Source organism: Vulpes vulpes, unplaced genomic scaffold, assembly GCF_048418805.1.
Source record: "Vulpes vulpes isolate BD-2025 unplaced genomic scaffold, VulVul3 u000000695, whole genome shotgun sequence".
NCBI lineage: Eukaryota > Metazoa > Chordata > Mammalia > Carnivora > Canidae > Vulpes > Vulpes vulpes.
In genome coordinates this window covers 177,301-189,923 of record NW_027325815.1, presented here as the reverse complement: position 1 = coordinate 189,923, position 12,623 = coordinate 177,301, and the positions used below count along the sequence as shown (strand labels likewise).

Here is a 12,623-nt window from a genome sequence, read left to right as displayed (position 1 = left end):
AGTCTCTTGAGATGAACAGAGGTCTGGGCCTCGCTGGCCCCCTTCTGCCATCTGGGGCCAACAGCCCCCTCTACCCCCCCACCCCCCCACCTACCCCCACTCACCCCCCCACCCCCCCCACCCCCGCCCAGCTTCCTGCAGGTCATTGGCAAGGTAGGGAAGGGCTCATGGGTTCAAAAGAGCAGCTGCTGCTCCAGGAAGCCCCTCCCAGGCGGCAGACCCTGTGCTCACATGGGCAGAGTCAAGTGGAGTCTCATCGCATCCAACATACAAATACAAAAACTGAGGCCCTGAAAGAGAAGAACCCGGCCCTGGGGCCACCCACCTGGAGAGCAGCAGAGGCTCTGAACTCAGGTCTGAACTCAGAAAAAGAGTCGTGCTGTCACTCACCCTCCAAATCAAATATCCTCAAAGTCCCCCTTTGGGCATTCTTTTCCTTCCATCATCTGGCCTGTCCCCTGGTAGTGGGAAGGGCTGGCCCTGAGTCCAACTCTCCCAGGACACCACCAGCCACTCGCCAGGCACATTGCACCCAGGCCAGGGTTGGCCGAGCAGGCTCAGGATGCTCAGACCCTGCGAAGGAAGCCAGGAGCCCTCCGAGTGAGGTGCTCCTGCAGGCCCCTGGAGCAAGCAGCCAGGGAGTGTCCAACCGGCACACCTGGTTCTATACTGGCTCAGCACCCAAGGTGCTGCATGACTGTCAGGAGGCCCTTCTCTCCAGCCTTGCTTCCTACCATCAGGTCACTTCCTCTGGGGCTCAAGGGTCAACAGGAAGGGAGCAGCAAGGCAGATCACCAGCGAGAAGTCACCTCTGTCCTCCCCCAGGCAAGTCAAAAAATCATTTTTCAAAGTAATTATGAGGGTGGTGGTGGCTGACACCTATGGAGAGTCTACTACGTGCCGGGAGCCACACCGGGACCATCACACACATTATCCCGGGTGCCAGCAAGCCCCCGATGCATGTGCATCACCTGCATTTTACAGCCTGGGAAACTGAGGCACAGGACCGTAACAGCTGTAAGTACCGGAGTCAGGATTCAAACCCAGGACTCTGCTGTTCCATGCTGCTTCCTACTGGAATTTTTTAAGTGAACTGTTTGCTTAGGCAAAGTACCTAGCCCCCCCCCACCCAGGGAAGACAGAGATAACTCTCAGTGGGTGGTCACAGAGGGGCAGGCTTCCCAGGGAGGAGTCAGGACTGGGGAGCTAGACATCTGGGGAGGCAGGGGCTCAGGGGTCCAATCCCAGCCCCAGTGCATGCCTGCTGTGTGACTGTGGGCAAGGTACCTCCCCTGTCTCAAAGGCAGGTGTCAAAGCCGGGTATCCCGGGGCAGAGCAAGCCTGAGGGCAGGGGGCAAAGTCACTTGGGGCCAAGGAGAGAACAAGCATCCAGATGGGGGACTTGTAGACTCAAAGACCCCAAGAGGCTCCAGGCTCCAGGAGGCAGAGGTGGGGAGCCTGGTTCGGAAGTGAGAGGGAAGAAGAGGCAAGACGGGGTCTTGGGAGGGCCCTGTACAGTAGCAGTGTCCCCAGTCTGGCCCCAGGGACAGACAGGATGAGCATGGAAGGGACAGGCACAGCTCAGCCCCACCCAGTATGCCTTGCTCCCCAGGGACCCCACTTAACCCCTGGCCGGCAACCCCAAGTCCACCCCAAGTCCACGCCGCGGCCCCTCCCCTCCCTGCCTCACCCCCACCAACCCCCCCACTCTCTCCCTGCACGGCACCGCTAGGGCACCCACCACCAGCCCTTCCCCGGGGCCGTCAACACCTCGGCAGCCACAGCCCCTCCACGTGGGGACCACCGCGCCCTGGAGACGGCATCTCCCTCTCCTTAGCAACCACCAACACCCAGGCCCAGACAGCCAGCCTCCTCCCTCGTCTCCTCCTCTCTCCATGGAGACCACAATGCCACAGAGGCGGCTCCCTCGCCAAGGCAACCACCGTCACTCAGCACCCGCCCGGACCACAGCTCCCTCCACGTGGCCACCACCAACACAGCCGCGGTGACAGTGACAGCCTCTCCTCTCGGGGCAGCCACCAGCCCCAGCCTAGACCTAGACAGAGCCGCTCCCGCCCGCCCGCCTGCAAGCCCGCGGCCTCCAGCTGCCTGACGGCTCCCCCAAGAAATTCCAGACGCTGGATCAGACCCGGTATCGATTCTGACCTGCCTGTCTGTGCTCCCAGCCCCTCAGGCTGGCCCCCAACACATGAAAGCCCCCCCACCGCCCGAGGGAGGAAAGGAGACCACCTGGAAGCCGACCCCTGCCCCAGGCCGTGTGCAGGTGCCCCGGCCCTGCTGGGGCACAGGCAGGCTTAGGGCAGGATTGGGCCTCCTCCCACCCACCACGGGGGGCCTGTCCCAGCCCCTGGAAAGGCCCGCCGCCCTGCCAGCTGCCTCACAGCCCGGGGAAGGGATGCCCGGGAGGAGCCGGTGGGCGCCCACAGCCAGGGGCGGGCAGGGCAAGGCAGGAAGGGACCCAAGGGAGCCGGGCAGGCCACGCTCCAGCACAGGTCCCAGGCCAGGTCATGTGAGCCGGGCTCACACAGCCACACAGTCGCGCACAGTCAGAAGGACCCTGTCCTTACCGATGTCTGCAGGCTAAGGGGGGCCCTCCGGCCCACGAGGTCTATCCCTGGCCTGGTCTCAGGGAGGCTCCGCGCTGGCGGCGGCAGCAGGAGCAACGGGGTCTCAGTCCCGGTCTGGCTCAGGCGGCAGCAGCTTCTCACCCAGGTCTTCTCCTTCTGCGAGGAAGCGAGGGGGAGAGAGGGGAGGGAGGGAGGGAGGGGAGAGGAGAGGAGGAGAGAAGGAGGGGGAGGGGGCAGCAGGAGGGAGGGAGGAGGGAGAATGCTGAAGTCTTGAAGGGTACACTCACTTCTTTCTTAGGTTTCCCATGGCAACCGAATATACCACAAATGAATATCAGTGTGAGAGAGAGGGAGGAGGCAGAGAGAGGGGAGGGATGGAGGGAGATGGAGGCAGAGATGGAGAGAGATGGGGCAGACGGAGGCAGGGAGGTGGAGAGATGGAGGCTGGGAGGTGGAGAGATGGAGGCTGGGAGACGGGAGGTGGAGGCTGGGAGACAGGGGAGGTGGAGGCTGGGAGGTGGAGAGATGGAGGCTGGGAGACAGGGGAGGTGGAGGCTGGGAGACAGAAGAGATGGAGGCAGGAAGGTGGGGGAGATTGAGGCTGGGAGATGGAGGTGAAGAGATGGAGGCTGGGAGATAGAGAAGATGGAGGTGGAGAGATGGAGGTAGGAAGATGGGGGAGAGGGAGTCTGGGAGATAGAGGTAGGGAGGCAAGGAGATGGAGGCAGAAAGATGGGGAGCGGGAGGCAGGGAGATGGAGGCTGGGAGATGGGGGGATGGAGACCTGGAGATAGGGAGATGGATGCTAGGGGGATGGAGTCTGGGAGATGGGGGAGATGAGGTTGGAAGATGGAGAAGAGGGAGGCTGGGGGGTGGAGTCTGGGAGATGGGGAGATGGAGGCTGGGGGGATGGAGGCTGGGAGATGGCGGCAGGGAGATAGGGGAGAGGAAGGCTGGGAGATGAGGGATATGGAGGCTGGGGGGGGAGGGAGGCTGGGAGATGGGGGAGATGGAGGCTGGCCGGAGGGGAAGAGGGAGGCTGGCTACAGAAAGATGATGGAGAAGAGATAGAAGTCTGGGTCCCCATCCTCCCCCACAGGTTCGGGAGTGAGGGGAGGGAAGGGGCCACAGGACTTCTTTCAAGGCCTCCAGGTTCCCGGGGGAGGGGCAGCCCACGGATAGGGAGATTCTCTGGGAGCTGAAGGGACCCCATTCCTACCACCCCACCCAGCCTAGCCCATGGTCCTAGCACCCTGCAGGGGTGCTCCCAAGTCCAGCCAGACGCCCCACTCAGCAGACCCAGGTGGGGTGGCCCCCACACCCTCCCACAGCCTGTCGCCAGGTGCTCACATACACAGCCCCTCCCTCCTCACAGGGCAACCACACCACCTCCCAATGGCCACCCCAACACCGACCCCACCTAATCCTACAGCGCCAGGGAATGAGCACCCGTCCTAGCCTATCATCTCTCACTGATGCTCCGGCCTGCACCCCGCCCCCCAGCGTGCCCACAGCCTGCGTCCTGCCAGCTGCAGGCCTGCCGTGTAGACTCACATGCCCTAAGGGTAACATACCTGCCTGACTTCCACCTGAACAGACACACAGACTTCCAGACAGACGTGCCTCCACCCAACCTTCCTCCATCTGGGTGCACAAGTGCACATGCATACACTCATCCTCTTCCCCCAGAGGCCCCTCCTCTGTGTGGCCCCCACCCCCCACCAGCCCAGATGGCAATCCCAGCCCTGCTGCACAGGCAGGGGCTCACACCTTGGCCCCCTCCACACCGCCATTCATAAACACACGTAGCTGGCAGCTGGCCGCCTCAGAACAGAGGCACACGCACGGGCCCCACTCACAGGCACAGAACGAGGACCGACCAGCCGGCTCCTGGAGAGGGCTCCGGGGCCCAGGTCCCCAGGGGTACCTCCCCCCACACTTGACTCTGAGCCCCCACACACACTATACCCTCACACACACACCAGCACCCACAGGACCCCCAGGCAGCAAACAACACACCAGAATTTCACATTCCCTCCGACATATGTGTGCACATGGATGCAGATGCACTGTACACAGCTGCCCACAGAACCCCGATACAGGGGCACCCCCTGGACACACAGACTCACACGCCCAGGGCCACTGCACAGACACCTGTCCACACACCCATGGAAATGCACTGGAGCCCACTCACCCTGGACGGCCCCCAACACACACAGGCTTCACCATACACACTCAAACATGCCCACAGGCACAGGGGCCTCGACACAGCCCCACACACTGTGCCCCCACACACCAGGAACCACTCCCTAACCCACCCCCCACCCCCTGCAGACGCAGGGCCCCCCACCCCCCCACAGGCGCAGGGCCACTATCCCAGGGCAGTTCTCAGGGGCGCCCCCAGCCCATCCACACCCACCTGACACACACACCCCCTCACCAACAAGTCGCAGGCCTTTCGGGTCGCCCCTCCGCCCCCTTCCCAGGCACGCCCCGCGGCCTGCTGCCTGCCAGCCCCTGCCCTGCACCTCGGGTTTACGATCTGTGCACCGAGCTGAGCCCAGAGGCCGTGAAATTGGCTGAGAGCGGCAAGGGATTCGGTTGCAAATTCCAAGCACAGGGAAGTAAGGCAGAAACTGGCGGGCAGCAGGCCACCGAGCTGGCGGGAGGCGGGTACTGGGGCTCCGTGTGCACCCCCGCCCACCCCGCCATCATGCATGTGCCCTGCGAGGGCTGTGCAGGTGCACCCTGGGGCTGCCCGGGACGGGCCTCAGACTGGCACTAGGGATGGACACACCCCCAGACCCGCCTGGGCCAGAGCACCCACGGGATGACAGCCCTCAGGCCCCAGCTAAGCAACTCTGCACTGCCGCCTCCAGGAGGCCTTCTAGGCTCTCCATCCTCTTCTGGCTTCTCCACTCCCACCTCCACCGCCTGGCAGCCTCTGGCCTCTGATCACATGCACAACTCCAGCCTCACCTCCACCTGCGCTCTGGCACCAAAGGAAGAGAGAGGGAGGGCACGGTCTGTCCAAGATGCCAGGCAGGCCCTCTCCTGTGTCACTTCATCCCCACCGCACTTCAGGTCTTTACCAGCTGTGCAGCCTTGAACCTGTGCCCACCAACTCTTCTTGCTCCTTCGTCTGTCTATACAACAGGAATATGCAGAGGGTCGTTCTGGGGCTTTAAAAAGGGCCACTAGGGGCGCCTGGATGGCTCAGTGGTTGAGCGTCTGCCTTGGGCTCAGGATCAAGTCCCGCATCGGGCTCCCTGCGTGGAGCCTGCTTCTCCCTCTGCCTCTCTCTCTCTCTCTGTGTCTCTCATGAATAAATAAATAAATAAAATCTTTAAAAAATAAAAATAAAGAGGGCCACTGAGCAAGCTTAGAACTGCAGTCGGTGACCGTGGAGACGACTAGTCAGTAGGGGCCTGGCCTCGCCGCAGACAAGGGACCGCACTTCTGTGAGCCCAGGCTCCTCTGAAAAATGCAGGTGGTTTGCTGCCTCCCCACCTATGTGGGAAGATCCAGAAGATGCAGCCTCCTCGGCTGCCCTCCAACCAGCAAACGTGGGTGAATTAATATTCTGGAAATGCATTGAAAATGCAGGTTCCCGGGGGCACACGTCAACCTTACTGAATTAAAACCTCAGCAGCTGAGGCCCAAGAATCTGCATTTTTAACAAACACACAAGAGACTCTGGTGCCCACCCCCTTGCCTGCCCCCTGACAGAAAGGCTAACACTCACTTTCTTGGCCCAAAGTTTACGTCCTATGTGACTGATCCCTCAACTACACGCCAGACTCATTTTCCCAAAATCCACTCTGGGCTTTCCGACCTCCAGACCTTGGCTCACATGGTGGTCTCTCACCTGGCTTGCCCCCACCCAGAGTCCGGCTGGACCTCTGTCACTGTCCTCCAGCCAAAATTAAACAAGATAATGGACAGTGTTGTGTCCCATGCCTGGCTCACAGCAGGTGCACTGTCACGGGAATCCTGCCGAGCCCTGAGCAGAAGTAGTTCCCAGCCTCTCCTGCCCAGCTTACCAGGCTGGCTCAGCACCTGACCCGCGCAACCTGTAGGGCCAGCCCCCTCGAGGTGGGGTCACAGACAACCAAGAACCCCTTGTCACCCAAGCCCTACTGTGTGCAGGCCTCACGCAGGGCGCTTGGCAGATGTTCCACATGTCCCATCTCTCTTCCAAGGCAGGAACTCCTCTCTGTGAGTTCCTGCCTGAGCCCCAGACCCAGTGGTTTTATCCCTGGATGAGATATGCTCGTGCACACACGTGTGTGTGTGTGTGTGTGTGTGTGTACTGAATGCGAAATGCACCAGTCAGTCCATCCTCAATAGCATGTAAATAAGAAGAACTTCTGCAAGTAAATTTTGAGGGCCTACCGGTCCATGCCTGTGTGGAGCTGCCGTACTCGTAGGAGACAGACAGGAAATGCTAAACAAGCAGAACCATGAACCCCCTCCTCCCAGGTAATGAGAAGCACAAGAACCAAGGCAGGTGGGCTGCCAACCCCACTGCCTGCGTCTCTCCACCATCCACGGAGAATTTCAAGGAGGACAAACATGGGCCAAGGAGGGAAACTGAGTCAGGCCCGAGTCTGGGGACTGGGCCCAGAGCAGACGGGTCAGGCAGCCCTTCAGAACTGCTCCCCACCTTCCCCAGGGAGAGGTGGAGACCCGATGTGCAGGTACACACACAGTCACACACACACACACTCGCACACCTATACAGTCACATACACGCACAGGTGCACACAGACACACATGCCCTGCCCCTCCCAGCCCCTCTGCATGTTCCAACTGGGGAAGCTCCCAGCCCCTTCTCACACATCTGTGGGGCCCCCCAGCCTGGCTCTGGAAACAGTTTCTATGTATTTTAGGGGGTGAACACAGAAGCTGGAAGCAGAGGGAGGGATACATACATACACACACATACACACACACAGCCCAGGACCCACTCCAGAGAACCAGGCATGAATAAGGGAGACAGATGGGAAGGGGGAGGGAACTCATCTAATTGACACCTACTATGTGCCAGACACAATGCTCCACACTTGACATTCTCTTATGTAACCACACTGGAAAAGTTAGGAACCCGGCATCATTATCCCTACTCTATATTGAGGAAGCAGGGCTTCTGGAAGAAAACTTACTCTCCCAAGACACACACAGTTAAAAAGAGGCAGAATTTGGACCCTGGGGCCCTACTCTTTCCGAGAGTGAGACAGAGGGAGGATATGGCCGAGTGGCCCAGGGGGGGACCACAGCTGAGACAGCCTTGAAGCCTGGGGAAGATACTGATCTGGGAGCAGCATCCCTTCCATCACCCAGGTCCTCTGCCTACAGAGGACCCACTGTGTGCCGGTGCTGTGCTCGGTGCCACAGGGATGCACAAGAGAATGTGCTGCTGTCAACAGGGATGTCACAGGTCACCTGGTGGGGGAGGGGCACAGAGGAGCTTGGGACAGGCCTGAGGCTCCCCGCCTCTCTGTCCCTGCAGCCACTGCCACACCCACTGCTTCTCCTGCTGATAGATGAGCAAGGCAAGGCCCAGAGGGGTCCCTCAGTGAGGAACACCCCGAGATGGAAAGGTCCCCTAGCAAAGGAGTTCATCGATTCACGGTGCTGATATGGGACTTCCAGTCCTGGCTCCACTGCTGTGTGGCCCTAAGCTGGTCTGTAACCTCTCTGTTTCTTGTGTGGGAAATGGGGAGTAAGAATAGCTGTGCTGCAGAAGGTTCTGCAGGATTAAACACTTACAAAGAGCTTCATCCCGGGCCTGGCTCTCAGGCTCAATGAGTATTAGCTAATATCATGATTATTATCGTCACTGTAATTATTGCTGCCAGCGGCACCATGCAGCCTCAGCTTGCCCAGGTGGCTCCCTAGCCCTCAGAGCCTCGCTGGGACCTCCCTGGGGACTGTTTGCAGAGCAGAGGGGGAGGGGCTCTATTATTCCAACCCCCAGTCACCCCACCCACCCCACCAGGACTAGGGGCCTCCTGGTAATAAGTAATAATGGCAGTGACTCTGCCCCAGGTGCTAATTGAGCCACAAGAAGGTGAATTTAATAGGGGACTGGACTGAGCAGCGGGAGGCAGAGGATTGAGTTAACCTTCTGGACTACTGGTTAGGGAGCCTCAGCTTCCAGGCAATCCTGCTTCCTGGCTTTCTGCTCTGCATGGCCCAGGGTGCCACCGCAGACTTGGGGGTGGGGTGGGGGGCACAGACCTGGACCCAAGGGCACTGAAGCTGGACTGGGTGAGGGTAACCATGATGGGTACCTCCCAGCCCTGCGCGTGGATGCCACACTTTCACACTCGCTCACTGAGCCTGCAAGACAGCAGCCGCTGCCACCTCACAGACAGAGGAGAGAGCGGCTGACCCCCGTGTCACACACTGCTGCTCGCTGCTCGGTGGTGGAGGTGTCACTGAACTGGTTCTGCTTCCCAAGCAGACATCCCGCAGGCTTCAGGGGATGAGGAAGCCACACTGGGGAGCGGGCATACAACGCACTGGAGAAGGCTCAGCAGCCAGGAGCACCCATTTCTATCACCCTGCCTGTCCCTGAACCTTGTCGAGTGGGAGAATGAACCAGACTGGACTGGGAGTCTCAGCAGCCTCTGCAGTCACCAGTGACCCCTGGGCCTTGGGCACTCCCCACCCCCCACTGCACAGAGCTCTCTGTCCTTCCATTAAAAAAAAAAAAATGAAAGTGCCCTGCAGGAAGGGACCTGCCAATCCAGAGTGTCTCCCCGCACCCGCCAAGCTGGAGAAGGCAGATGGGGGCAAGTTCTCACTAAGGAATGAATCAACAGACAGCTTACTTTACCCTTCAGACCTCAGTTTGCTCATCTGTCAAGTGTCCGCGTGATGGCAGCCTGCCTGCCAGCCCCACAGGACGGCTCTGGGGATCCGAGGAGGGAAAGAGAAGTTCTTTACAAAGTTGGACTCTGAGCTGGGGGACGGGAGGCCGGGGGCCGTGGTGGACTGAGCCCCCACTGTGGGCCAGGCACCCAGCACCCCAAAGGCCCGTTGTCTCCTGGGACACCCCTCACCTTTCCAACCACCCCTGCCCCAGGTTCAGATGACAAACTGAGACCCAGAGAGGCGACAAGAATGCCAAAGTCACAAAACACAGAGTACAACATAGGACTGGAACTCTCGAGGCCCTGTCTCCCTGGCTGTGCTGTCACACACATTTACACACACACTCTCACTGGCTAACACATATCTCCATGACCTAGCTGGAACTGGTGAATAGGGACTGCCAGGGGGAGGAGGAAAGGCACCCCATATGAAATGTGGAGGGCAGAGAAGATGCCCTATTAAGGCAGGATGCCTGCAGGAAAGGGGCTCCACATCCACTTGGGGCATCTGGAGAGGGACCCCTCACTCAGAGGCTCCATCCTCCTCCCCCTCTCACCGCTCACACATTGGGGACATAACCAGACTCGGCCGCACCCCCCCCACACACACACTGACATCACACCCTCCGGCTGCTGGGGGTGACCCCTTATCACTGCCGTCCTAGTGACGTCACTGGCAGCCTGGAGCTGATGTCACACCCAGAGGTTCTCACTGACGTCACACCCACAGGCCGATGCTGATGTTACGCACACTTCCCCCTGAGACCCCCTCCCCTGCAATTACTCCTCTTTCATGCTGCCCAGCGGCAGATGGCCCAGAAGTCCCCACCCACGTACACAGCTCCAGGGGCACAGCTCACTCCGGACAGGCGTTTACAGGCAGGGCCTGCGCGTGCATGCGCATGTGTGTGCGTTCCCCATAGGACACACGTTTACACACATGAGCAGGCCCACGTGCCCTGCTGATGGCCTAGACACAACACGTCCCACAGGTGCCCGACAGACCACGGGAACAGGTGTGTGAGCCATGGACACACATGTACACAGGCAAATCCTCCCAGCCCCACCCCCACGATGCAGCTCCCTGTATGAAAATGTCCCTCAATGACTAAATCACTAAATCAGGCAGTCGGGACTGGCGCGCCTTCTACCACATTCCTCCAGGTGTTGCCAGCACCCCCTCCTCCCCCCACCCCCCCCCCACCCCAGCCTCTCTCCTCCTCCTCCGACAGCCTGGCCTGATGACGGCAACAGCCGCAGACCGGACGCGCGCACACACAGTCCAGCCCAACACCTGTGTCTCGGCAAGGGGACCCAGGCAGTGTCCCCCAGAGGCAGCCACTGGGGTAGGAAGAGTTCAGAGGGAAGGGGCGCAGCGCTACAGAAAGTGCCCTCAAGTACTAAGCCTGATGTTCCTCCGAGGCTAAGCCGAGGGCCAGTGCCACCATCCCCTTCTGATCTCTCTCCTTGGGCATGCCTGACACTCTGTGGCTGCTTCTGTCCTGGACACACGCCTCCCGAGTGCACACACATACACACGTAACCAGCTCTGTCCCCTCCAGACATTCCAAGGAAATCCTGCTGGGCCACAGACAGTGTGTGTGTATGTGTGTGTGTGTGTGTGTCCACCCTGCACACAGCCCTGTGTGCACACACAGGGCACACACATCCCTCCCCACGTGCACATAGCGCCCCACCAGCTAACACGCCCACCCCCCTGCCCCCCAGCTTTTGCCAGTTGCTGGAGTCCACACATGCAAACACACACACACGCAGCCCGGCAGTGGCCCTGGCCCTGCCAGAGCTGCAGTCTATGCCGGTCTCCGCCGCTTCCCAGGGCTGCCTCCCTGCTTGCCCCGCACCAGCACCACGGAGAAGGGGGCAAAGCCTTTGCAAGGGTCCCCACCCACCCAGGGGACCCCACTCCCCGGATCTGGATCTGGCCCTTACCAAACCCATCGCCCTCCTGCGGGTAAAGGGGGTAAAGCCCCACCCTGCGCCCTCCCCCCTGGAGCAGCAGCCATCAAACCCCCCTCACCGGCTGCGAAGATGAATTCCTCGGCCGGCAGCACCCCGTGAGAGAGGGGGGCGAGGGCCCCGATTCGCAAGGATGGGGGCTGAGAGGTGCGCTGTGGCTCTGCCCGGTACAGCCGTCCACCCTCCAGCCTCTGCACCACCCCCCGAAAATGCTCACCTCACCGGCCGTCCTCCGCGTCCTCCGGCCGCCTCCGCCCACCGCCACCAGCACGCTCCGCGCGGGGGCCCGGGGGCTCGCGGTGGTCCCCAGACCCGGGGCCCCCGCGGGCGGCGTTCCTGGCCTCATCCTCATCCTCATCCTCCGCCCCCCCGCCCCCCCGGCCGTGGCCCCCTGGCCCCACCCCCCGCGGAGAGGGCTGCCCCCGGTCCCAGCGCTCACTCCCACCGCCGCGGCCGCCGCGGGCGCTCGGGCCGGAGCAGCCACTTACCTCCAGCCCGGCCGGGATCCGGGCCGAGCGCCGCTCCGGAGGCGGCGGCGGCTGCGGGGCCTGCGCGAGTGTGAGTGCGAGTGAGTGTGAGCGCGGCGCGGGCGCGGGTGCGGGTGCGGGTGCGGGTGTGCGCGGCGTGGCCCGCGTGTGCGTGTGTGTCCGCGAGCCCGCGTGTGCGCGCAGACCCCGCCGCCCCCGCCCCCGCCCCCGCCCCCGCCCCCGCCTCGCCGGGCCGCCGCCGGGGGTGGGAGCGCAGCGTGCGTCAGGGCCGCGGCCGGCGGTCTGTCCGTCCGCCCGTCCGTCCGCCCGTCCGCAGGCGCGGCCGCAGCAGACCCCGCCCGCCCCTCTCCCGGCCCGATCCTTCCACAGACACGCGCGCACGCAGACTCGCGGCCGCGGGGCGGGGGCCGCGCCCGGCTCCAACGCCGCAGCTGCAGCGCCCGGGGAGGCGGCGGCGGCGGCCGCGGGGACCGCCGAGCCCCGGCCCCGCCCGGCCCCCGCCCCGCTCACCCCGGGCTCGGTCCCGCCGCCGCCGTCGCGGGCGCATTCAACAGCTGGAGGCAAACTTGCCGCGGGGCGAGCCGCCCGGTGCGCAGCGCCCCCCAGCGCCCGCCCGGGGACGCCCGCGGCCCCCCGACTCCCCTGGGCGGCTGGACCCCTCCTCACCTCGTCCCGGCCGCCCGGGCGGG

The 12,623-nt window shown here is 62.2% G+C and overlaps 1 protein-coding gene across 1 annotated transcript in view; it reads right to left on the bottom strand.

Moving 5' to 3' along the window:
• Nucleotides 1-12,370, bottom strand: part of ELFN2 (extracellular leucine rich repeat and fibronectin type III domain containing 2) — a 56,553-nt gene extending 44,183 nt beyond the window's left edge. The window contains 2 exon segments of the mRNA XM_072746308.1: nt 2,589-2,744; nt 11,935-12,370. The gene's annotated coding sequence lies outside the window, so the exon portion shown is untranslated.
• Nucleotides 12,371-12,623: the final 253 nt, after the last annotated feature.